This window comes from Lissotriton helveticus, chromosome 8 (genome assembly GCF_964261635.1).
Source record: "Lissotriton helveticus chromosome 8, aLisHel1.1, whole genome shotgun sequence".
Classification (NCBI taxonomy): Eukaryota; Metazoa; Chordata; class Amphibia; order Caudata; family Salamandridae; genus Lissotriton; species Lissotriton helveticus.
The window spans coordinates 242,248,486-242,271,748 of NC_136069.1; the positions used below are offsets into that span (position 1 = coordinate 242,248,486).

A 23,263-nucleotide genomic window follows, 5' to 3' on the forward strand; every position below is an offset into this window, starting at 1 on the left:
CAAAATAGTGCCGCCTGGGGCGGACCGCCCCCCCTAGCTACGCCCTTGTTTGTTGGCCTTAGGACTCTGAGCACTTTACCACTGCTAACCAGTGCTAAAGGGCATGTGCTTCTCCCCTCAATCAATCAATAATGGGAATTGTAAGCATGCTACTCCCCCGTGAGGGTCTCAAGGCGCTGGGGTATACTGGTATTTACCCGACTGACATATTTGGTTTACTTTTAAGTCCCTTGTAAAGTGGTATACCCTATACCCAGGGCCTGTAACCTTAATACTAGTGCTGCAGCACTGATTGTGCCACCCACACAAGTAGCTTTTCAAACCTGTCTCAGGCCTGCCATTGCAGGGAATGTGCGTGCAGTTTGCTGTCACTTTGACTTGGCATTTAAAACCATTTGCCACACATTAAACTCCCATTTACTTACACATAAGTCTCCCCTACAGTAGGCCCTAGGAAGCCCTATGGGTAGGGTGCTGTGTAACTAAAAGGCAGGACATGTACTTTTAGGTTTTACATGTCCTGGTAGTACCAAACATCTAAATTTGTTTTTCTTTCCTGCGGGGCCTACTCCTCTCATAAGCTTGCATTGGGAATTCCTTAAACATGTTTATGCTGTAATTCCTGATTAGCCAAGGATAGCTAAATCATGTTTTATTTCTTTGGAATGGAAATGATAGCGTTAATAGTAAAGTTGAATTGACTATTACTATTTTAAAATGCCACTTTTAGAAAGTGGCCATTTTTCTGTTCTTAACTTTGCTCTGTGTGCTTGAAGCCTGTCTCCAATACATATCTGGCAAGGTGACAGCTACACTTTGTGCATTCCCTCTAGACAGCCACAAATACAAGAAGGGTGGGTGAGAAAAAGGACTCATCTGCATGCTGATAGCCTTCTTGGGCAGGAAGGGAGAGAGGGGCTGGGATGAAAGGGGACCTGTGCACTTCAAGGAGCTGCTTTGAAGTTATCCCCACTTCAAAGGCACATTTGGGTAGAATTACTTGGGCTCTGACCCTAACAAATCAGTACACTACTGGACCTTGGGAAACCTCTGCTGGAGTAAAGACTGCTGTGCTGTAAGGATTGCCACTTTGAACTGACTGTTCCGAGGAATTGCTTCTCTGCTTTATTGAGCAGCCATGCTGCCTACTGATTTCTGCCATGCTGAGGACAAGGACTGGACCCATCTCACTTGAACCCAGATTGACCCCAAGGGCTTGCCTCCTGTTTGCTGAACTCTCAGGGACACAAAAGACTTCCTACAATCCTGCTTTTGCTCCTGGACTCTGCCATCTGTGAGTCCTAGCCTTGCTGGAGGTGCCCCCTGGCCTGGGCATTAAAAGTCGGTTCTGCAGCTCTTTTGCTACAAAACCGATGCATCGTCACCACTGCACTGGTCGGAACTGACGCATCGCCCTTCGACGCAGAGGTTGGTCTACGACAGCGATTCTATTGCCTGGGCAACCCAACAATGGCACTTTGAACGGCTCGATGATGACACATTGCCTGTATTCAATGGAGCTCGATGATGACAAAGTGACCCGACTGCGTGGAAAAGATCAACGCATCATGCACTGAGCGTCGACACAGTGCTCCATCCAGGATACTGTTTCAGCGGGACTTGGGTAGGTCTCATAGCCGGCCTGTACTCCATCGCGGTTTGCCTGAACTTTGGAATTACCCCAGTCCCTCGCGGCCTCAAGTAACCTTTTAGCACTATTGACTTCAAAGCACTGTTTTCACACTTATTATTTCAAATGTATCTCTCGACTTCTACTGGTTGAATTTTTGTCGTTTTGGTCTTGTTTTAATCAGAAAGATATTCTCTATTTTTCTAAACCCGGGTGGAGTCTTTTTGGAGTGTTTTCATTGTGTTACTGTTTGTGTGTGTGTATCTTGCACAAATATTTTACACATTGACTCTTAAGCATGGCTGCTCTGTGGTGAAGCACAGGTTAATTTAAAGTGTGTATCTAGCTTACCCTGACTAGGATGGTGGTCCCCACTTGAACAGGGTGCAAACCTCTGCCAACTAGAGACCCAATTTCTAACAGTGTCCTACAGCAAATAATCCCACCGTGCCTTTTGCTGCCTGAATCCAAGATAGCAAAACTTTCTTCCCCTATGGAGTGCCAGTGTACCTACCCTAGAGGTGTGGCCAGGAAAATGCGCAACTCCTCTTCTGTGGTTACTCTAAACCACTTTTAAGAGTAGCTTCTATCCTTCTGTGATTGGAGCCTGCCTGGCTGGGGAACCATTTGCCTGTGACAAGGAAGGTCTTCTTAGAAGTTAATCAAGTTCCTGGGCACAGCCTAAATGAGCACCATACCAAAGGAGAGAGGAATTATTTGTTGTTTTAGGGTGTTCCAAAACTAATTTTGACATTAATGGAAACACACTAGAAAGTCATAGTGTATAATTAAAGGACTTTGTAAGAAATTGGGTTACTGGTTAGGGGGAGGGTGAAACTCTACTCAAGCAGCAACCACAGTCCCTGTCAGGGTGAAGTCACAAGCAAATTCCAAATTAACCTGTGCCTAACTGTGGTATCCTCTATAGTATTCCTCCTATTGCCTATGCCCCCCCCCTCTGTTCTTTGGGACAACAGAACATTCCAACATGACATTTTAACTGTGGAGAGAGTGTTGCCCTCACTGAAGAGCTGTACCTTGCTGTGGTTTGGGGTGTTACCAATAAACCTCTCTTCAAGCCCTTCCCTTGGTCATTCATTCAACATTTCTACAGTGGCGACAGAGGATGGGGTTGTGCTGAATAATACCCCAACATGGCAGTACGGGCATGGATTTGACTGAACCTGGAGGGTAATTGGGAGAAAGCGAGAGCATTCTTGGCAACTTTCCAAGTGAGCCTGTACATGTCTTAATGAGTGCATCTTAATCTAAACTGTGCTTGTTGTGCCTTCAAGCACTGGACTGAAGATGGCTGGTAAGCACTGTGCTCTTTTCAGGTGGCAAACTTTGACTAATGTCTACATAAAGCATTCTGGACTCCATCACAGCTAGCGCTCTGTGTAACTTGCAGCACTTCCCGGATTTAATCCCACTCTGAAGTGCAGCAGCAATTTTTTGCTGTGACTAAAAGTATCATCTGCGCATATTTATCTGTGCCTGGAATTGTGGTGTGAACCGGCTGCAGGGTGATAGGCTATCTTTGGCAGAAAGCTATTTCAATACACGCTCGTATCCAAGAGCGATGCCTCTCCCAAACCATTCCCAGAGCCCTTCCTTGCAGTCATTGATCCCCTCACTATTGGCCCCAAGGCAGTGCGGGTAATTTCAATATTCGTGTGTGATAAGCATTCCGGTCAGCCCTGACTGACTCTGCAGGCCAAAAGCGATGAGATGAGGATTCCAGTCAACCCCAACTGACTGTGCATGCCGAATGCGAGCTGGCGACCTCAGGCTGGCACTGGCATTGTTTCATGGCCTGCTTAGCAGTTACTGCTGCTGCTTTCATATGCTCTTACCGGCTGTGCTCCTGCCTCCTAGCTTCTTTGCCTCATGATGTCCTCTGCCTACCACCTCAGGAAGGTTTGACGAAGAGAAAAAAAAGTGAAAATAATAGAAAGGGGAAGGAATGGACTGTTGTTACGCCACCTGTTGGAACCCAGTGTGTTTTCGTCACTATTCTGGAAACCAATACAAGTATGTCAGTAATGTATGTACTGGTTTGTGTCAGTAATCCAGGTTTTGGCTTTTCTAAACACAGTGAATCACTGGCCAAATTACCCTCCAAATACAGTGGACACACACTATTGCTCCAGAGACTCCACGTGTAGAGTTCATCATTCTCAAACTATTGCTCTAAGACCCTGAGTGTACAGCTCATCAAAATTATTACCACATGGTATTGTATTTGCTATCATGTAACAACTCACTGTATGAATTACACTGTGGAACATTACTGTTTGTAACCCCTTTCCTGTTTATCTTTCACAGTACAAAACATCACACCACCTCCATTCTTCATAAACATGCCAGGTGAACCCCAAATGTTATGGAGGAAATGGAAAAATGTTTTAATAATCACTTCATTGTGTGTTGTCCAAATATAAATGTTGACAGAAAAGTAACGTTGATAGCAAATCGCCTAAGAGCAGAAGGTTCTAGAGCACCTACCAGATCTATCTGAGGATGAGGTAGATCATAGGGGCTAACAAACATGTTCCCAGAGGCTGCAAAATACGTCTGTGATGGGACTGAGGACTGCATATTTATACATATAGGGCCACATTTATTGGGTTTAGGCATCTGGCAGCGCTGCAAAGTGAAAGGGCAGGAATGCACTGTATTTATCCATTACAGTGCATTCCTGTCCTTTCCCCCTGTGCTGGTGCCATTTCGGCAGACGAGAGACAACGAAGGCACCCTTGCACTATGGTGTAAGGGTATCTGGGTTGTCGGCCGGATTGTTTTTGTGAAAGAAGGGGCACCTTCATGCACAAAAAAACTATTCCTTTTTCCCTATGTTCTGCAGAAAGTAAGAGGAAAAAACAAGGAGAAATAAAGTTCTTTCTCTTCGTCGCGCCTCCTCTGGGGAAGCATAATAGTTTGGCACATCCCAAGGTTTACATGGTTTTGTAAATCTGGTGAGTTTCAAAATCCATGGCTTTTGCTTAAGAACACCATGGCGCTGTAGTAGGAATACCTCCCTAGCTCGGAGTAAGGCAGCTCAGCGATTTACGCTACCTTGCTTAACTCTATATCTATGAGCCCATGCAGAGCACACAAAGTGGCTTTGAGTGACCTCATAAATATGATTTTGTAGTTTGTGCCCCCGGAGCGTCACAAAAAGTGACACTCCGGCTGAGCAAGTGGTTCATAAATATGCCCCCTAGTGTCTGAATTGCACAGTTAGAAACCAGAATCTTGGGAATAATCTAAGCTTTGTCACTTAACCTAATTGTGTGATCCTAGTGAATTGTTTTACTTCACTTTCCCTCGTTTTTCCTCAGTATCACATTTGAGGACCTTGAAATGTATAACTTGACAAAGTGTGCGGTATAAAACCACCTCCTGTGTTGGATCTAAAAAGCGATAATGCTGTTCATGTATATTGGAAACCCATGCCACCCAAAGTGAGCTCATAAAAACTAAGTTGCCTCTTAGTTCACTACTGGCATAGCTGTCAAGGTGGGGTGAAGAACCAAAGTTTTTACATTCATGTTTGAAAATTATCACTTAAAAACAAAACTTTGCAGTGCACTGACATAATCTGGTTTACTCAGGTAAAATTGTTTTGCATGCAAATGAAATACACTTATTGAATTTTGAACAGACAGTACCAACTTTTACACTTTGGCTGCAAAATGTCTTTAAAGATTAAGGTATTTCTCAAGTTAAGCAGTGTAGGACACCCTAGTTACTTCATTATTTAACTTAAATTAACCTTTAAATGCATGCTTGCATGTTTGTTTAACATCGTTTTAATGTTAATGCGGAGTGAAGAAAACAGCAGCTGTGTCTTGATGAGGAGGAGGCTGCATGTAAATGTCAAGAGGGCTGCATGTGGCCCCTGGGTTGTACTTTGAGTATCACTGAGGTAGAAGTTTCTAATGCTTATGAAATATGTATAAAGAAATTGGATAAACACTTCTTACCTAGGATAAGTACCATCCTAGGAAGAGATCACTTAGGCGAGAGGAGCCAGAAAGAGGCTCTGTGAGGGCACATAAAAATTTGTGTCTGGGCTAAGAAAATTGCCAGCAAAGCGTAATTTCGGTGCTACATTAGATAAACGCTTCCGTGATCAGTTTTTATTAAATTGTAACATATAATACATAAAGAATTGTGGTTTAAATATAATACACCCCTTAACGAAGTGTTAATAGTTTCAAAGTAAGTGGATCACATGTTGTCCTGTGTGAAAGAACTGAAAGTTAAGAATATAAGCAATTCACATGAAAATACGGTGGGAATAAATGTGAAAGAAGGAGATATTTAAAACCAATGATCAGAGCTTCAAAAGGCAGTGCTTCAGATGTGGTGAGACAGTCCAGATGGCCAACAGGAGGGAAGGCCTAATGTGTAAGGGATGTGGAAACATGGGGCATTTTGTTGTGGGCTGTAGATACAAGTAAAGACATAAAAGGTCCAAAGTATCTGAAATATGTAACAAAATTGTCTTGCAAATGAATGATTCAGGTGAAGGTCATCCCAAGGACATTATAAACATATATTATCTAAAGATAGATTCAATGTTTGATTCATGGTCCAGACTAACCATTATTTCTGACAAGGTATTTAAAGACAAGTTCATAAATAGGGTCCAATTGATGAACATGGACATACAACTTGGTGGATGTGGGGGCCAATCCATCAACATGAAAGGCTACTTTGAGGGGAAAGTCCAGTATGGTATTAAGAAAATCCTAACTAAAGTGTACATCTCTAAGAAAGGTGACAACATCTTAGGTTGGCCAGGGCAGAAAACCTTGTGGGTCGTTCTAGACCCTAATGCCTCACCACAAATTCAAGTTCAGGAGATCTAGTAGAACTGTTTTGTACATAAGTTCCCAGCAGTGTTCAGTGGAAAACTAGGTTGCCTCAAATCCTACATTCACAAAATAAAGCTAAAACCTAATGCAACCCCTGTGGTGTCAAAGTCCACAGACTAACAGTAAACATACACGATGCGGTGAGAATGGAACTGGAGAAATTATGTGATCAGAATGTTATCGAACCAGTCGAAAGCATAGAATGGTTAGCTCCAACTGTGGTAACGCACAAAGTGGACGACAAGGTTAGATTATGTGTTGATCTAAGAGTGCTGAACAAAGAAGTAGTGGTGGACAGATTTCCTCTACCCACGATTACAGAAATGTTCACAGCCTTAATGGGAGCCATGGTTTTCTCAACCCTTGGTTTGGTTTCAGCTTATTACTAGATAGGGTTGCAGCGAGTCACAAGATCTCAATGCCTTCATCACACCCCTAGGGGCTTACAGGTCCAAGCGTATGCCCTTCGGGTTAATTCTGCAGCCTCAGAGTTCCACAGGCAGATCTCATCAATACTCAAAGACATTACGGGAGTGTTCTATTAGCAGGATGATGTATTGGTTTGTGGGACAACCAACACAGAACATGCTGAAAGGGTTGAGAAGTACTAAAGAAGTTTGAAAGGTTTTGCCTCACGGTGAAGGATGACAAAGGCAAATTTGCATGTGAAGAAATAACCTAACTGGAGCACAAGATATCCAGCAAAGGGACTGAACCAAAAGCTGATACATCATGAACTTAGCCTCCATTCCACATGAGGTCGCTAATCAAATCAAAAGTTACATTCCTCTGGGACAACACATGAGAAAGGGAGTTTCAAGATGTAAACAGTGTCTGGAAAATGCACCACAACTCAGATCCTTTGTACCAGACTGAGCAGCGATTAGAACTATGCCAGCACAAAAGGATTGGGAGCGGTACTCTTCCAAGCAGAAGGAAAGAATGAGGTAACAGTCGCCTTTCCATAGAGGTCACTACAGAGGGGGCAGAAGCTAACTACTCTGTAATAGAAAAGGAAGTCCTAGCAGTATTCTGGGCCACACAAAAGTTCAAAATTGTGTTCGGGGGCAGTGATTTTAAAATCGGGACTGATATTAAATCACTGAAAGAAATGTTTGCGAGAAAAGGCTTAGACTCAGTATCTAGCCACATCAGGAAATGAGTTGTAAACCTATAGAAATACACATTTTCAGTTGAATACATCCCCGGACTAAAGAATAAGGTGGCAAATTGTTTCTCCAGGTTGCCTCCCAGCCTGAACAGTAGTATAGATGATGAAATAAAGAATGATGAGGAACAGGTAGCCTTATCGAACGTATAGGTCATTTCTGACAGATTGATAACTGAGGCTGAATGGAAAACAATTCCCAGAGAGGATGAAACCCTGGAGGCAGTCAAACAGTTTGTAAACAGAAGTAGGCCAAACAAGAACACTGTCAATGAGGAATTAAAAGCATATCGGTGCATCAAAGATGAACTTACAGAGCTGGACGAATGTCTGTTAAAAGGCACCAAACTACTTCTCTCTGGGAGTATGTAAGAGAAATTCACAAATAGAGCACATAAAGGCGACTTTGGTGTTTCCAAGACCACATAAAGAGTCTGAATTGACTTTTGGAGGCCTGGCATGGATATTCAAATTGAAAGATCTGTAATACCATGTAATGAGAGTGACACAATCTTACTCACAAAGAAACCTCCCCAGGCACATATACAAACATCCAACCAAACTCATGGGACACATTGGCCTTGGACATAATTGGCCCATATCTGGGAAAAACCTGACACCCTACATTAAAGTCCTGATAGATCTATACTCCAGGCGAACAGAAATCAGAATGACTTCAGACATTAGTTCAGAGTGTCATAATATTTTTAACAGATGTATTTGTTAGCGAAGGGCTACCATCAACAATCCTATCACAAAATGGAGTACAATTTTCCTTGAAAGAAATGCAAACATTCTTAGAAGAGAATGGCATCACCCATCTGCACTATACCCTGCAGAAACCAACAATGCTGTAGAACTCTTCTACAAACCATGTTAATATTAATGTTAAAATGTTTTTCTATAGCGCAAATCACCACTGGTCTCTAAGCGCTTACAGAGAAAAGGTACATAACCTGCTGCCTCCTGAATCCCTCTGCCTTTGGCTCAGATTAGGGCGTAGATGTTAGTTTTTTAAACAGATGGGTCTTCAAGTTCTTCCTGAAAGACAGTAATTGCGAGTCTTCCTTCAGGCTGACTAGTAACTCGTTTCATATTTGCGGGATAAGTACAGACAGAGCTCTGCCCCCTTTGGATTTTATCTTAAATCTGGGTTGAAACAAGTTGGAGACATTACTCGAGCGCAAGGCTCTACCTGGAATGTATCTCCTCAGACGTTGTTTGATGTATTCCGGGGCATTACCAAAAATGGCTTTGTGGGCCACGCAAAGACATTTGAACTGCACTCTGAATCCAACAGGCAGCCAGTGAGTAGATCAATCTGGCTGTGTCGTTTTGAACAACCTGCAGTTTCCTCAAAAGCTTCTGCGGAAGGCCTAGATACAGGGCATTCCCATAGTCCAGCCGCGAGATAACTGTGGCTGACACTATGGATTTTATCCAAAAGTCCAATTGACAGAACGGGAGATATGCAGTTTTAAAGATTTCAGTGAATATAGCGCCAAAAAGCACAAAGGGCCAACTGTGGTTATCTGTTTGCGGTGAACATGGATAAACTTGAAAGTTCAGGATGACCATAATTGTTTGCAGGCCAGTTAGGCCTGTTGAAAAAAGTACCTTAAAATCCTGTTTGTGGAGCGTTGTGCAGGTCTGTGTCGGAGATCCGTCATACCGTCGAAACAATGCGTAGGTTACGACATGCAGTGAGGCTGTGGTGCGAGGATCTGCATTGTCATCGTGGATCCAGTCGATGAGGGCTTATGATGAGAAGTCCGGTGTCGAGGATGCGATGCACAGTCAGGGCGATGCGTTTGTTCCAAGGAGCTGCGAGGCTCTGATGCGAAGAAAGGCTGCATCTTTGAGGTTGCCATAAACGAGAGATGCATAGGCATATGCCGAGGATGTGTTGCACAGCGGCGGTTCCAATGAGGCGACTGGCTGCAAAGAAACATTTGGTTCCCAGTAGATACAAGTTTACAGACGTATTACCTGAGGGCTCTCGTAATTCACAACTAATAACCCATTTTCTTGCAGAGTAGTATTGCAATTTGGTAATTTTAAGTCTCATTATGATTTCCCCTCCTACTTAAGCAGCCATAACTAGACTCTGTAACATGAATCTTTTGGTGAAGCTTGCAGATGGTTGAATGCATGCCAAACCAGAACTCTCACCAAAGTGAAGCATTCAAGTCCGATCAAAGAGAAACAACTGTTTGTAACAGTAACAATCGCTCACTATTCTGAAGCAGGTTAACGTCAAGCTTTCCCTTCAGAAGTGATGAACATGCTTGGTTAAACAATAAAATGGAAACCGTTATGCAAAAAATCAATAATCGGACTTCCAAGGCTGGCTTTTGTTATGGGTGAGTTGGCTCCTTGGCCAGACCGCCAATCTTCAGAGGGACTCAAAAGCTCTCTACATTAAGGTCCTCTAAACAGAAAGGTTTCTCTACCGTTGCTCCCTTCTTTACCTTCTCATCTACTTCTCACATCCTGATGACACATACTAACACCCCTTCCCCATCTCAACAATCAACTTAGCACCAGCCTGATGGCGCTAAGCTATGTGTGATTCAGATAAGTTGGGGGAGGCGTGGAGATGTTTGTGTTCAGAGGCAAGTCACTGCTATGATGTAATCAGCCAGGGACTGAATTGTGAAAAGCTGTCCTACCCCCGCTGCCTCATTTTGTTTTCCAGCAGGAGTAAGTGCAACAAATTTCTTCCCCTCCTCCCCCCAGCATTATGTCAGCAAGGGCTGGCTCTACAGACTACAAATATACAAATTACAATAGTATAAAGCCAAAGTATTAAAATCAAAAACAAATAAATAAGGCTTAGCCTAAACCTGACAACTGCTACAATACACTAAAAAAAGATGTTAAACTTAGAGAAAGAGAAAAATGATGGGGCTATGATAAACTGTAGTAAAACTTTTTGAAAATCTGAAATTTTGACAGAGAATAATCTCAGTATTTTATCCAACCCACTGTGCTGACTTAACCCCATTAAAAAACTCTGGAAGGTTGATGACAAAGATATTGTTTGTGCACTGTTAGAAAAGGGGTTTCTGGTTGGCTAGGGTATACACCTAAGCCAGGCAGAACCCACCACTCTAGTCAGGGTAACGCAAGACACACCCAAGATAACCCCTGCTCACCCCCTTGGTAGCGAGGCAGAGCAGTCAGGCTTAAACCAGAAGCAATGTGTAAAGTGCTTACGCAAAACACACATACCCCAGTGACACACTAGGCACACCACAAAAGAGACTGCACACAAGGTTATATAAAAATAGCCTTTGTATTATATACACATAAACACATATGAGACCATAAACCATTGCATAGCATGTAAAGCACTTTTAGACCACATCACATAAATTACTGCGCCACTAGACGCTTGTCATGAAGATACATAAATCATAAACTATCATCATTTTGCATCAGATAGGCCATACGCACACAAGACAATGGTCATCAGACTGCATCAATCATAGATCATAATCCCTCTGCCAATTAGGCAATGGTTGTAACACATTTAGTGCAACCCATAACTTACACTGGTCATAAAAAGAAACACAATTTACACCCCACATTTACTTCACATAATGATTAGGAGCGGAATGCACCATTTATCGTAGACATGAATCACTCACTTTTGCAGTATGTAACGCCATGTAGCTCACGCTGGCATAAATAACATGTGGCTTGCCAACGAGGCAAGTGTTAGGGGCTAAATAGTACTCCTTTCACTGGGTATTCTTAGGTGGTTCTTCATTTAAAATAGCTATTGTTCGATTCTGTGGGAGGAGGGGCCCATCCCGGGCTCTCCCCTTGTTGCAGAAAAATGCTCCCCAAGGCAGGTTACCATCAGGTGTAGGTGCGCTCACACCTGCACCACCTGGGGCATCTGTCCAGTTCACCAAAATGAGCGGGAGGCTCATTCGGACCCTCCACACTGGAGACCTCGACCGGCCTCCACCATCTACTGGGCCAACTCACAGCTGCCTGTGGTCCTGTGGCGCAGCTGCCCACAACCTTGGGAAACGTGCCATCAGCGAGATGTCGGGCATGCCAGCCCGGTGCGGCTACATCAACTTCCCCTGGTTGCTGAGCAACACGCTGAGACTCTGCCAATGCATACGGTGTGGCCCTGGCCATGCTGACTTGAATACTGCAGACTTTCTTGGAGTAGAGGTCAGTGACCTTTACTCTCTGTGCAGCAGGCTGCTGGTGGGACACTGCAAGGTTCTGGTGCCTTGCGGCGGTTAGTTCCCGCCCCCTGACACACCAACGCGGGGTATACTCCCGCCTGAGAATTCCTTTCACTTCCGCCAATCTTCTTGGTTGACGCTGGGCACAGTGCTCTTCTCAGCAGGAGCGCTACTTGAGCCGGTAATGCCCAGTATGGGGCCACCTCAGCAGAGCCCCTGCTGCCTGCCTCCCTTGACCCACGGTACACAGCGCGGGGGGGAAGCTTGGGTCAAGAAGTTTCGTACACTGGGCTTTTCGGGAATTTATATGACCATGGTAGTTATTAACCACCCAGAAAAACACAGCAAGGGTCTCTCATGTAGAGAAGCACAGATGGACTCTTCAAACAGTAAGGCATAGCGAGGCTTTGAGCAAATAAAGCCCCAGGGAACCCTTTAGCAAAGAAAAAAGAGGGGATTCCAATGGAAGACTTTGATGTACCGAGTCTTCCAAACCAGGAGGCCAGCACACATAGGCCCTTGGAGATTCCCTTCACAAGTAGGACGCCACAGCAAGACCAAAAGAGTCAGTCATTTTCATCCACCACAGGCAGAAGCAGCAACTGCAGGCCAACCCACCCCTCATGCAGAAAAGGCAGCGCTCCTCACACAGTCTTTCGCTCTTCTTCTTGTCAGAGTCCTCTAGTTCCTTGAAGTAATCTAAAGTCCTGTGGTTTTAGGTGTAATATTTATCCCCCAAAATGTTTTTGTGGCAAGGGTCTCTGAACCCAGTCCAAACCAGTTGTGCATTCACTGGTGCAGCATGACGACAGGGGGCGGAGACAGCATTGTGCAAAAGGAGACACAGACTATTCAGGAAATAAGTAACACTCCACCCACCACTCTAAATGCAGACCAGATCTATTCAGCCCTGCGCTGAGTCACCCAGGCAAGGCAGGACAATCAATCAATCAATCAATCGAAGCATTTATATAGCGCACTACTCACCCGGAGGGTCTCAAGGCGCATGGGGAGGGGGGTTCCGCTACTGCTCGAACAGCCAGGTCTTGAGCTGCTTCCTGAAGGCAAGGTGGTCCTGGGTCACGCGGAGGTGGGTCGGGAGGGAGTTCCAAGTCTTGGCGGCCAGGTAGGAGAAGGATCTTCTCCTGTGGTGACTCTTCGGATGCGGGGGACGGAGGCGAGGGCGTGGCCGGTCGATCGAAGCTGGCGTGTGGGGGTGTAGAAGTTGAGGCGGCTGTTGAGGTATCCTGGGCCTTGGTTGTGTAGGGCTTTGTGTGCGTGGGTGAGGAGACGGAAGGTGATTCTCTTGTTGACCGGGAGCCAGTGCAGATCTCTCAGGTGTCCGGAGATGTGGCTGCGTTTGGGGGATGTCCAGGATGAGTCGTGCAGAGGCGTTCTGAATCCGCTGGAGTCTCTTCTGGAGTTTGGCGGTGGTTCCGGCGTAGAGGGAGTTGCCGTAGTCCAGACGGCTGGTGACGAGGGCCTGGGTGACCGTCTTCCTGGTCTCGGTGGGGATCCACCAGAAGATCTTACGTAGCATGCGCAGGATGTTGAAGCACGACGAGGAGACGGCGTTGACTTATCTGGCCATGGAGAGGGAGGAGTCCAGGATGAAGCCCAGGTTGCGTGCGTGGTCTGTTGGTTTGGGTGCGCTGCCCAGGGCGGGGGGCCACCAGGAGTCGTCCCAGGCAGAGGGTGAAGATCCCAGGATGAGGACTTCCGTCTTGTCCGAATTCAGTTTCAGGCGGCTGTTCATCATCCACTTGGCTACGTCTGTCATCCCTTCGTGTAGGTTGGCTCTGGCGGTGGCGGGGTCGTTGGTGAGGGAGAGGATCAGCTGGATGTCGTCGGCGTAGGAGATTATGTTGAGGTTGTGTTGGCGTGCGATGGCTGCAAGGGGGCTCATGTAGACGTTGAAGAGGGTTGGGCTAAGCGAGGAGCCTTGGGGAACGCCGCAGATGACTTCGGTGGCTTCTGATCTGAACGGGGGGAGGCGGACTCTCTGTGTCCTTCCGGCGAGGAACGAGATGATCCATTCCAGTGCCTTCTCCTGGATTCCGACGTTGCTGAGGCGCCGCACTAGGGTACGGTGGCAGACAGTGTCGAAGGCCGCGGAGAGGTCTAGGAGGATGAGGGCCGCTGTTTCTCCGTTGTTGAGCAGGGCTCGGATGTCATCGGTGGCTGCGATCAGGGCGGTCTCGGTGCTGTGGTTTGCCCGGAAGCCGGACTGCGAGAGGTCGAGGGATCCGTTCGTCTCGAGGAAGGCGGCCAGCTGCTTGTTGACGGTCTTCTCGATGACTTTTGCAGGAAACGGGAGCAGTGAGATGGGGCGGTAGTTCTTGAGGTCGGTGGGGTCGGCTGAAGGCTTCTTTAGTAAAGCGCTGAGTTCGGCGTGCTTCCAGCTCTCCCGGAAGGTAGCGGTGTTGAAGGAGGTGTTGATGATGTCCCGCAGGTGGGGTGCGATGACAGCGTCGGCCTTGTTGAAGATGTGGTGAGGGCAGGGGTCGGTCGGAGATCCGGAGTGGATGGACACACATCAACCTCCCCCAGTGACTGTCTAGAGTGAATGCGCATCTCATCAACTGTCACTCACTCACCAGACGCTGAATACACAAACAGCCAGAGGCACACAGAATGGTGAAGTAAGAAAATGCCCACTTTCTAAAAGTTGATTAAGAGAAACAATGGTTCAAGATAGGCCATTCAGTCCAAGAGGTATTGAATTGATTTTAAATGAACATAAATTCAGTTTCTTATTTCATACTGTCATCTTTTTGTGAATATAGGACGGGACACATATAAACATTCTAAGTCAAAAGATTTATTTTACAATACTTTGAAAATATATAGATAGATTTGGTGCTCACAAATAAGTAAAGAAAGGGCGAGCAGTGGTGGGTAAAGGAGGGAATTGTAATAGCATACATTGCATTGACAACATAGAAACACTTCCTTATATACGATTTACATTGGTTAGGAGTTTTGTTGTAAGAGGTTTGATGACGTTTTGATCTCAATTATTTGAGATCATGGAGAGTGGGGCTAGCGACTAGACCACAGACCCGGAAGCACAAGTGCCCATGCGCACGCAATTGCGCGCATGCAGTATGCATGAGTGAAATTTTTATTATAGCCTTATAGCCCGCCGTAGCGGGCTATACCGGCTATTAAACGCCCGCTGCATCGTTAAAGGCACGAGCCGAAGGCGAGGGACTTTAACAAGGCAGTGAGACTTTAAAAGCCGGTATAGCCCTGCTACGAAGGCTATAAGGTATTAGAACATTCTGCCACTCGAGGGCAGAATGTTCTAACAAATAAAACAAAGCCTTCAGGGAGCACAAGGGGATTGAAATCCCCTCAGGCTCCATGAAGCCTTTGTTCACAGCCAGAGCTGTGAACAGAGAAACATTGGAATGTTGGAGCTCCGGGCTTATACCAGCCATTATAAGCCCGGAGCTACTCCATTGTTTTCAATGGAGCTTCCAACGTATCAATGTTCAAATATCCATTAGAGTCAATCAGTGCTCGTGACGATGTGGTTTATCTGATTATGTGCAGGAAACGCAATATGAATGATTAAGAACGGATTAATCTCAATGTTAGTGTGTAATTCAACATTGTTCATAGTAGGGGTACAGAATCCCAAACTAATTATGAATTGAAGAGGAGAGAGAAAATAAAATCTCTGAAGAATACATTAAGGCTCAAATGAGGAAAAAACATATATATGTACATTGGGCATATGGAAGGCATATTATGAAGTACATTGCAAACTTAATATATGCTACTCCAGTGGTGTAATCCAATGTGTGTTTCTATACAGTTATGAAACACAGGGGCATATGCTAGAAATTTTCAAAGGATTAAGTTCCATTACTCCTGTGTGTTTAGTCCATGGGTGGTAGTTTGGCAGGTAAGCATCCATTTACATTTCAGTCTATTTGAGACCTGTTTGCTTGTAGCCCCCTCTTAGTTGTGGACGTACATTGTCAATGACTTGCCAGGAGAAGTCATTTTCCAAGTGTTCTTTCTCCCAAAAAAATTCCACCAGAGGGGCTGTAGTGATTTTGCAGCTGACCCTGCTCTTATGTTGTGAAATTCTTGTCTTGATCTTCTATGTGGTTTGGCCTATGTATAGCAAGTTACAAGAGCAACAAATACAGTAAATCACATTACATGAATTGCAATTGGAAAAAAATCCAAGTGTGTGTTTGACATTGTCATAGAAACTGAGAGGGACCCCTTATGCCAAAGGAATAGGGTACCATACAAATATATAATTAAAAAGGTTTCCTTTGGACACACAGCACTATGCAACCAGCAATGTGTGTAACCTGACCGGAAATTCCAACTTCATCACTCAATTGCAATCATTCCACTCAGATTGGGAAAATATATCTGTACACCCAAGGCTACTGCTATGGACAAAGCTAATTACAAAAGTTTAAAATTAGTTTATTCGTCGTAGGACACATAATCAAAAAGACAAATATACATAATAAAAGAAAAGTACAAATTTAATTAATTCCTTCAGAAAACACAATTAAAAACATTGAGCGACAAATTAAAAAAATACAAGAGTGCAAGACGAGCCACGGAGGACCCTCTCCCTCTACACAAACCGCAGCTACACACATTCGGTGTTCGCGCTGTTATTCTTTACCTAGTCATGTGGATTTGACGGGACTAGAGTGCTATAAAGCCTGCTTTGCTTTTAGGTATCCCTGTTATATCATTTTCTCCTACGGATTTTCCGTGGCTCTTTATACCACAATTTCAGTTTCCAGATACCACCTCATTTTTGCGGAACTTTACTCGCCCTAATCATAGACGTGCCGGGTTGGAAAACATCGGCATCTCAATTACACCTTCTGGTACATCAAAGCATAGAAATATTGTCTAATCCGACGCAAGTACTTACCCGCCTGTTTTGACAAACCCGGTTGGAATTATCACCGGTGTCTCGATTACTCCGCCTTGCACACACTAGCACAGCCCAGAAGAGTCAGAGATGAAATGACACCCTGATGAAACACGTGTCGGCTGGTTGTTTCAGGCAGAGCAAATTACAACATAAAGAAATTAAAAGATAATGGGAACAACTCCTCCGCTATTGTTATTTCATGGACCCTTTTGTGTGTTTCTGGATTTACACTTGAAAGAAATGTTCTATATTTGCTATTGCATATGAGTGCCCGGGACTTGCTTGCACCTACAAAATCATGCCTATAACGTGAAGTGTACTTACTCTACACGTCTATGGATAGTTGGACCGGTCAGTAGAACGTGATATGGGGCAGAGATGTCCTGAAGAAGTGTTTCCTATTAGACCAATGGGTTAAATTAATAGATGAACGTGGTGCACTTGTGAAGTAAAAGTGCAATTACTTACTCAAAGGTATCCAATTCTGGTCAGGGGTATTAGGCTCCAGGGATGGTATGCCTAGCAAATAGATCAAGGGGAGTGAAGCTCCATTACATATGAATACGAAGACAGCCATTGCGTAGTCAGTGGGCGGCCAGGATTATTCTAAAGAAAAACAACAAATATGGGTCAGGATGGACAGGGCCCGATGTCAATTATAAGCCGGGAGATAAGGGAGCGGTTTAGAGTACTCATTTAGAGTACTGCATGAGTCGGAAGATGAGGGGACGGGCAGACGCTCCGTCGACACTTGAAGGATGACTGTTTCTGGGGTGTGAGCGGAGCCGGTTAAAACAGGAAGTGGAGAGTGGGGCTAGCGATTAGACCGTTGACCCGGAAGCACAGGTGCGCATGGAATTGTGTGCATACAGTATGCTTGAGTGAAATTTTAATTATCAATTCTAGTCTTTCAGTGCTTGTGGCGATGTGGTTTATGTGATTATGTTCAAAATACGCAATAGGAATAATTAAGAACTGATTAAATCACAATGTTAGTGTGTAATTCAACATTGTTCAAACATCATCGACCATCTTACAACAAAACTCCTAACCAATGTAAATCGTATAACGAGTTGTTACTATGTTCTCAATATGATGTATGCTTTTACACAATTTCCTCCTTTACCCACCACAGCACGCCCTTTCTTCACTTATTTGTGAGCACCGAATCTATCTATATATTTTCAAGTATTGTAAAATAAATCTTTTGACTTACAATGTTTATATATATTTGCTAAAAGATGACCATATGAAGTAAGAAACTGAATTTATGTTCATTTAAAATTAATTCAATACCTTTTGGACCGAATGGCCTATCTTGAACCGTTGTGTCTCTTAATCACATAAGACCCCTGGTTGTAGTATTGGGGTTCCCTTGTTACATAATACACACTTTCTTAAAGTTCTATGTTCAAACAAAGGATTTAAAAACCACCTTCACCAAAAGGTGCGGTAATAAATGCTGAGTTTAGAGAGTCCAAACTTGATGTTCCTATTTTGTCCCTAGGGAAAGTTACATATGTAAACATGGTACAGTGCAACACTATTATAAGCCTAGGGGAAATATAGCCTTTTAACAGTGAAGAATTAAATACATTGTGTTTCACTATATGGACGTGTCACACACACTAGTACATGTCCTATATTTCACGTACATTGCACCCTGCCCGAAGGGTACCTTGCGCCTACCTTAAGGGTGCCTTACATGTAAGGAATGGGAAGGTATGGGCCTAGCAAGTGGGTGCACTTGTCAGGACAACATTGCAGTTCACAACTGCGCATGCAGAAACTACACATTTACAGGGCTACTCATGTGGGTGGCACAACCAGTGCGGCAAGCCCATTAGTAGCATTGAATTTCAAGGCCTGGCACACACCATGCACTTTACTAAGGACTTACCAGTGAATCAAATAGGCCAATGATGGATAGCCAAACATATCACAATTTAACACAGAAAGCATATGCACTTTAGCACTGATCAGCAGTGGTAAAGTGCCCAGAATCCTATAACCAACAAAAACAGGGTCAGAAAAATAGGAGACAAAAGGCAAAATGTTTGGAGATAAACATGTCAAAAGAGCCAAGTCTAATATACACGTTGAACACAGAGCCTTCATGATGAGCTGTGGATATCGCTGGGTGTATTCACCTAGTAATCTGTTCTATAGTGGAATGCAATCGATGAAAACATTATGTGCTTGAAACTACCGGTATTAATTTTTACACTTTTGAATAGGCAATCATTTACTCTTTGGGATCTCCAATGTCTGGAATTTTCAGAGAAGAACTTCATGATTTACCTTCTGGCTAAAAATAAACATGGGTGCTGAAGTAAGCACGGTGACTGAGGCTGATTTGCAAGCAATCTAGGCATGTTACTGCTTTCTGATCCCACTGATAGTCAGATTCTCAAAATTATTTCCAGCAGAGAACTAGTTTTTGAATGGCACTCATTAGTAGAATCTGGTGCATCTGTTTTTGCCTCACTGCCCCATGTGATGGAGAAACAGTTTGTCCAAATGACTCCTCTATTATGCTTGAACTTACCTTTCATGAGACCATATGATGTGCAGGATAGGGTCACACAACAAAGCCTAATGAATCTACCAATTCAAGAGGACTTGCCTCTTGCTGGATGCTCTCCAACACAATAATCAGAGACCTCTGACAAGAATATGGCTTACACATTTCAATAAAAACTGTGTATTGGCTTCAAATAAAGATCAATCCTTGGAAACCAATAGAAACTTGAAGTCGCCATGGATTTTATATAAAGGGCAGTCCAGGAATGTGTGTCATTATTCCTTTAGCCTGCTAGCAATTTTTCATGGAAAGGTTGTAAAACCCCCTAGAATAACTTTTTTTTAGCACTTCTGTAGAACTGGGCTCTCATTGGAATGCCTCACATAGATTAAAGTTAGCCGTACCTGTCCCACACGACAAAATAGAAAAAGGGAATAGTCTGTATTGCAAGTCTAGAGAGGGGGTGTGGCCTAACGGCTAGAGCGGTTGACTTCAGGGCTGGGAAACCGGGTTTGAGCCTCTTCAGGGACACTCACCATCCTGTGATTCTGGGCAAATCAGTTAATCTCCCTGTGCCTAACAAAAATAAATGTGTCCATCTGTAACACAAATTGTGCTCATGTAAAGCGCTCTAATACCTTCGGGTCTATTTCACACAATATAAAAATAAAAAAATTAAAAAAGATGCATTCACCAAGGAGGAATGTATGTTTTCACTGGGTCTGGGAATTGGACAAGAAAATAAAAGAGAGGGAGAAGTTTCTCCCAACACGTACAATGTGCTTGAAATAAAAGATGTGTGCAGTTCAGAAGAAGGTGAAAGGTGGTGTAAAAGTAGCTATTGTGACACATAGACACTTAATATTTCCTAGGTTTCTGATACAAAACTGATCTGGACAAATAAAGATAAAGGAAACAGAGCTGTTATTGCACTTATATGCCATATGCGCATATACTCACAATGTCCTAAGTATAAAAATGGATTCACTTTCAACACATTAATAAAGCCCATAAGCGTTGTATGTCCCCTAGGAAACCAATTTACTACGTTTTTTTTATAGAATGCGGCCAAAGTAAAAGGTCCTCTTGCTGCCCTCCCAGTTTACAAGACCTGTACATGCAAAAAATGCAGTTAGTATAGTATATATAAGGCAGTGTTTAGATTCTAGAGCATGGGTACTCACAAACTTTCTCTCAGGGGCCAAATTTACAGTGTGGTGTGTGTCCGAGGGCCGCACTGGAGGGGGCGGGGTCAGTGAGGGAGGGGGCGGGGATAGAGCAACAAAAAAAACTGTGACCATGAGGTTGAACACAGGTCCCTGCAGCGGACGCCTTCGTCCACTGAGCTACCAGACCCGGCATATATATATATATATCTCTGCCTCCCTCCCTCCATCCCTCTATCTCCCTCTCTCCCTCATTGTCTCCCTCTGTCTCACTCACTCTGACTGTCTCACTCCCTCTCCCTCTCTCCTTCCCTCTCCCTCCCTCTCCTTCCTTCTCCCTCCCCCTCCTTTCCTCTCCTTTCCTCTCCTTCCCTCACCCTCACTCCCCTTCCCCCTCCCTCACTCCCCTTCCCTCACTCCCCTTCCCTCCCTCACTCCCCTTCCCTCACTCCCTCCCTCACTCCCCTTCCCTCACTCCACTTCCCTCACTCCCTCCCTCACACCACTTCCCTCACTCCCTCCCTCCCCTCACTCCCTTCCCCCTCTCCCTCCCTCACTCCCCTTCCCTCACCCTCACTCCCCTTCACTCACTCCCTCCCTCACTCCCCTTCCCTCACTCTGCTTCCCTCACTCCCCTTTCCTCACTTCCCTTCCCTCACTCCCTCCCTCCACTCCCTTCCCCCTCTTCCTCACTCCCTCCCCTTCCCTCACTCCTTCACTCTCCCCTTCCCTCACTCTCTCCCCTCACTCCCTTCCCCCTCTCCCTCCCTAAATCCCCTTCCCTCACCCTCTCTCCCCTTCACTCACTCCCTCCCTCACCTTCCATCACTCCGCTTCCCTCACTCCCCTTTCCTCACTTCCCTTCCCTCACTTCCCTTCCCTCACTCCCTTCCCCCTCTCCCTCCCTCACTCCCCTTCCCTCACCCTCACTCCCCTTCACTCTCTCCCTCCCTCCCCTTCACTCACTCCCTCCCTCCCCTTCCCTCACTCCCTCACTCCCCTTCCCTCCCTCACTCCCCTTCCCTCACTCTCTCCCCTTCCCTCACTCCCTCACACCCCTTTCACACTCCCTCCACTCCCTTACTCCCCTCTCTCACCCCCTCCCTCACTACCCTTCCCTCCCTCCTCTTCCCCCTCACTCCCCTTCCCTCCCTCACTCCCCTTACCTCCCTCACTCCCTCCCCTTCCCTCACTCCCCTTCCTTCACTCCCTCTCTCACTCCCTCCCCTTCCCTCACTCCCTCCCTTCCCTCACTCCCCCCTTCCCTCCCTCACTCCCCTCCCCTTCCCTCACTCACTCCCCTTGCCTCACTCCCTTTCCTCACTCCCTCCCTTCCCTCACTCCGTCTCCCTCCCTCTGTCTCCCTCTGTCGCCCTCCTCCCTCTGTCTGTCTCCCTTTCTCTGTCTCCATGTCTCGGTCTCCCTTTCCCTCCCTCTCCCTCTCCCTCGGTCTCTGTCCCTCTACCTCACTCTGTCATCTCACCCTGCCTGTGTGTCACTGGGCTGAGAAAGACAGCTTCCCCAGCGCGCACAGACACACAGCCCCACCCGAGCACTTCACAGGTCTATAAAAAGACCATTTGCATGTGAATGGGACTTTGTTCACCTCTTAGCGCCCCTTCTGCCCCACTCTGGCCTCCTGGAATGAATCGCCCGGCCCCACAGAGCAGCAGTCTCTCTCAGAGTGTCTCTGCAACCGGCAGTGTTTGCAGACACTCTTGGATTTTTTTTTTTTTAACACGGGTACGATGTCTCATGGTCCGCGGGCCGCCACGGAAGGCTTGCCGGGCTGATGCCAGCCCGCGGGCCGTACTATGAGTACCCGTGCTCTAGAGCAACACAAATCTAGATAGCAGCATAAACAGGTTTGGGCTTGTAGATCTACTGGTCCCTTCTAAAATCATTTATTAGCCCAGCGTGAAAAGGTAAATTTTAAGTTTGCCTATTCCAGCATACTATTCGAGTCCTGTGATTTTGATTTCAGTCATTTGATTAATAATAAATATTTTGTACAGTTCTTCATGCATTCGTTTTTTCCGTTTCCGAGTACTCTAAATTTACACTGTTAGCAGTATCCAATGTAATGGGATTCCCTTTTCTGACCTCAGAATGATGAAAAAGGCTGAGAAGTCACTGCTGAGGTTAGGTATAGCGTGTCACAACTCGCCCATATTGATGGCTAAATCGTGGCTTCTTCCCTTGGCCTTATTTAATGATATATTTTATTCCTTGCACCTGCTAAAAGTATGAAATGTAGTTACACGTTTGACACGCCATAGAATGTACATGTGTGGTCTGAGTGTTTAAAGGTCCAGGGCAACCATTTTTTAACACTTGAAAGTTATCCTAAGGCAGAAGCACTCAAACTTGGGGGTGGGTGTAGGCACTAGAGAAGCATCATGCTGAAAAAAGTGCTGTGGTTTTATGGGAAAAAACAGAGTAACAGTGAGAAACTAATGGGCCAGCAGCAACGCCTAAATGCACTGGCAGGGAGTAAGTGTCAAAAGGGGAGGGGCTCTAAATAACTCGTAAATCTACTCCCTTGCCTCCGTTTCTAATAAAGGATACAATGTGGAAACTGCTGATGGTAAAGGTGTGGTTCTAGGACCTCTTTGATGTGTATTTAACACCTGTTTTTCGTCAACTTTAGATATCAATATGATTATATTTCTAGTGTTCCCTCTCATGTAATGATGTTATATAAGTGAAAAATGTTTTGAAAGGAGTAATAGAGCGCAATCTCGGAAAATGCGA

At 45.1% G+C, this 23,263-nt stretch overlaps 1 long non-coding RNA gene across 1 annotated transcript in view; it reads left to right on the forward strand.

The window, feature by feature from the left end:
• Positions 1 to 23,263, forward strand: part of LOC144772567 (uncharacterized) — an 858,949-nt gene that overhangs the window by 706,325 nt on the left and 129,361 nt on the right. The gene's annotated exons all lie outside the window — the stretch shown is intronic.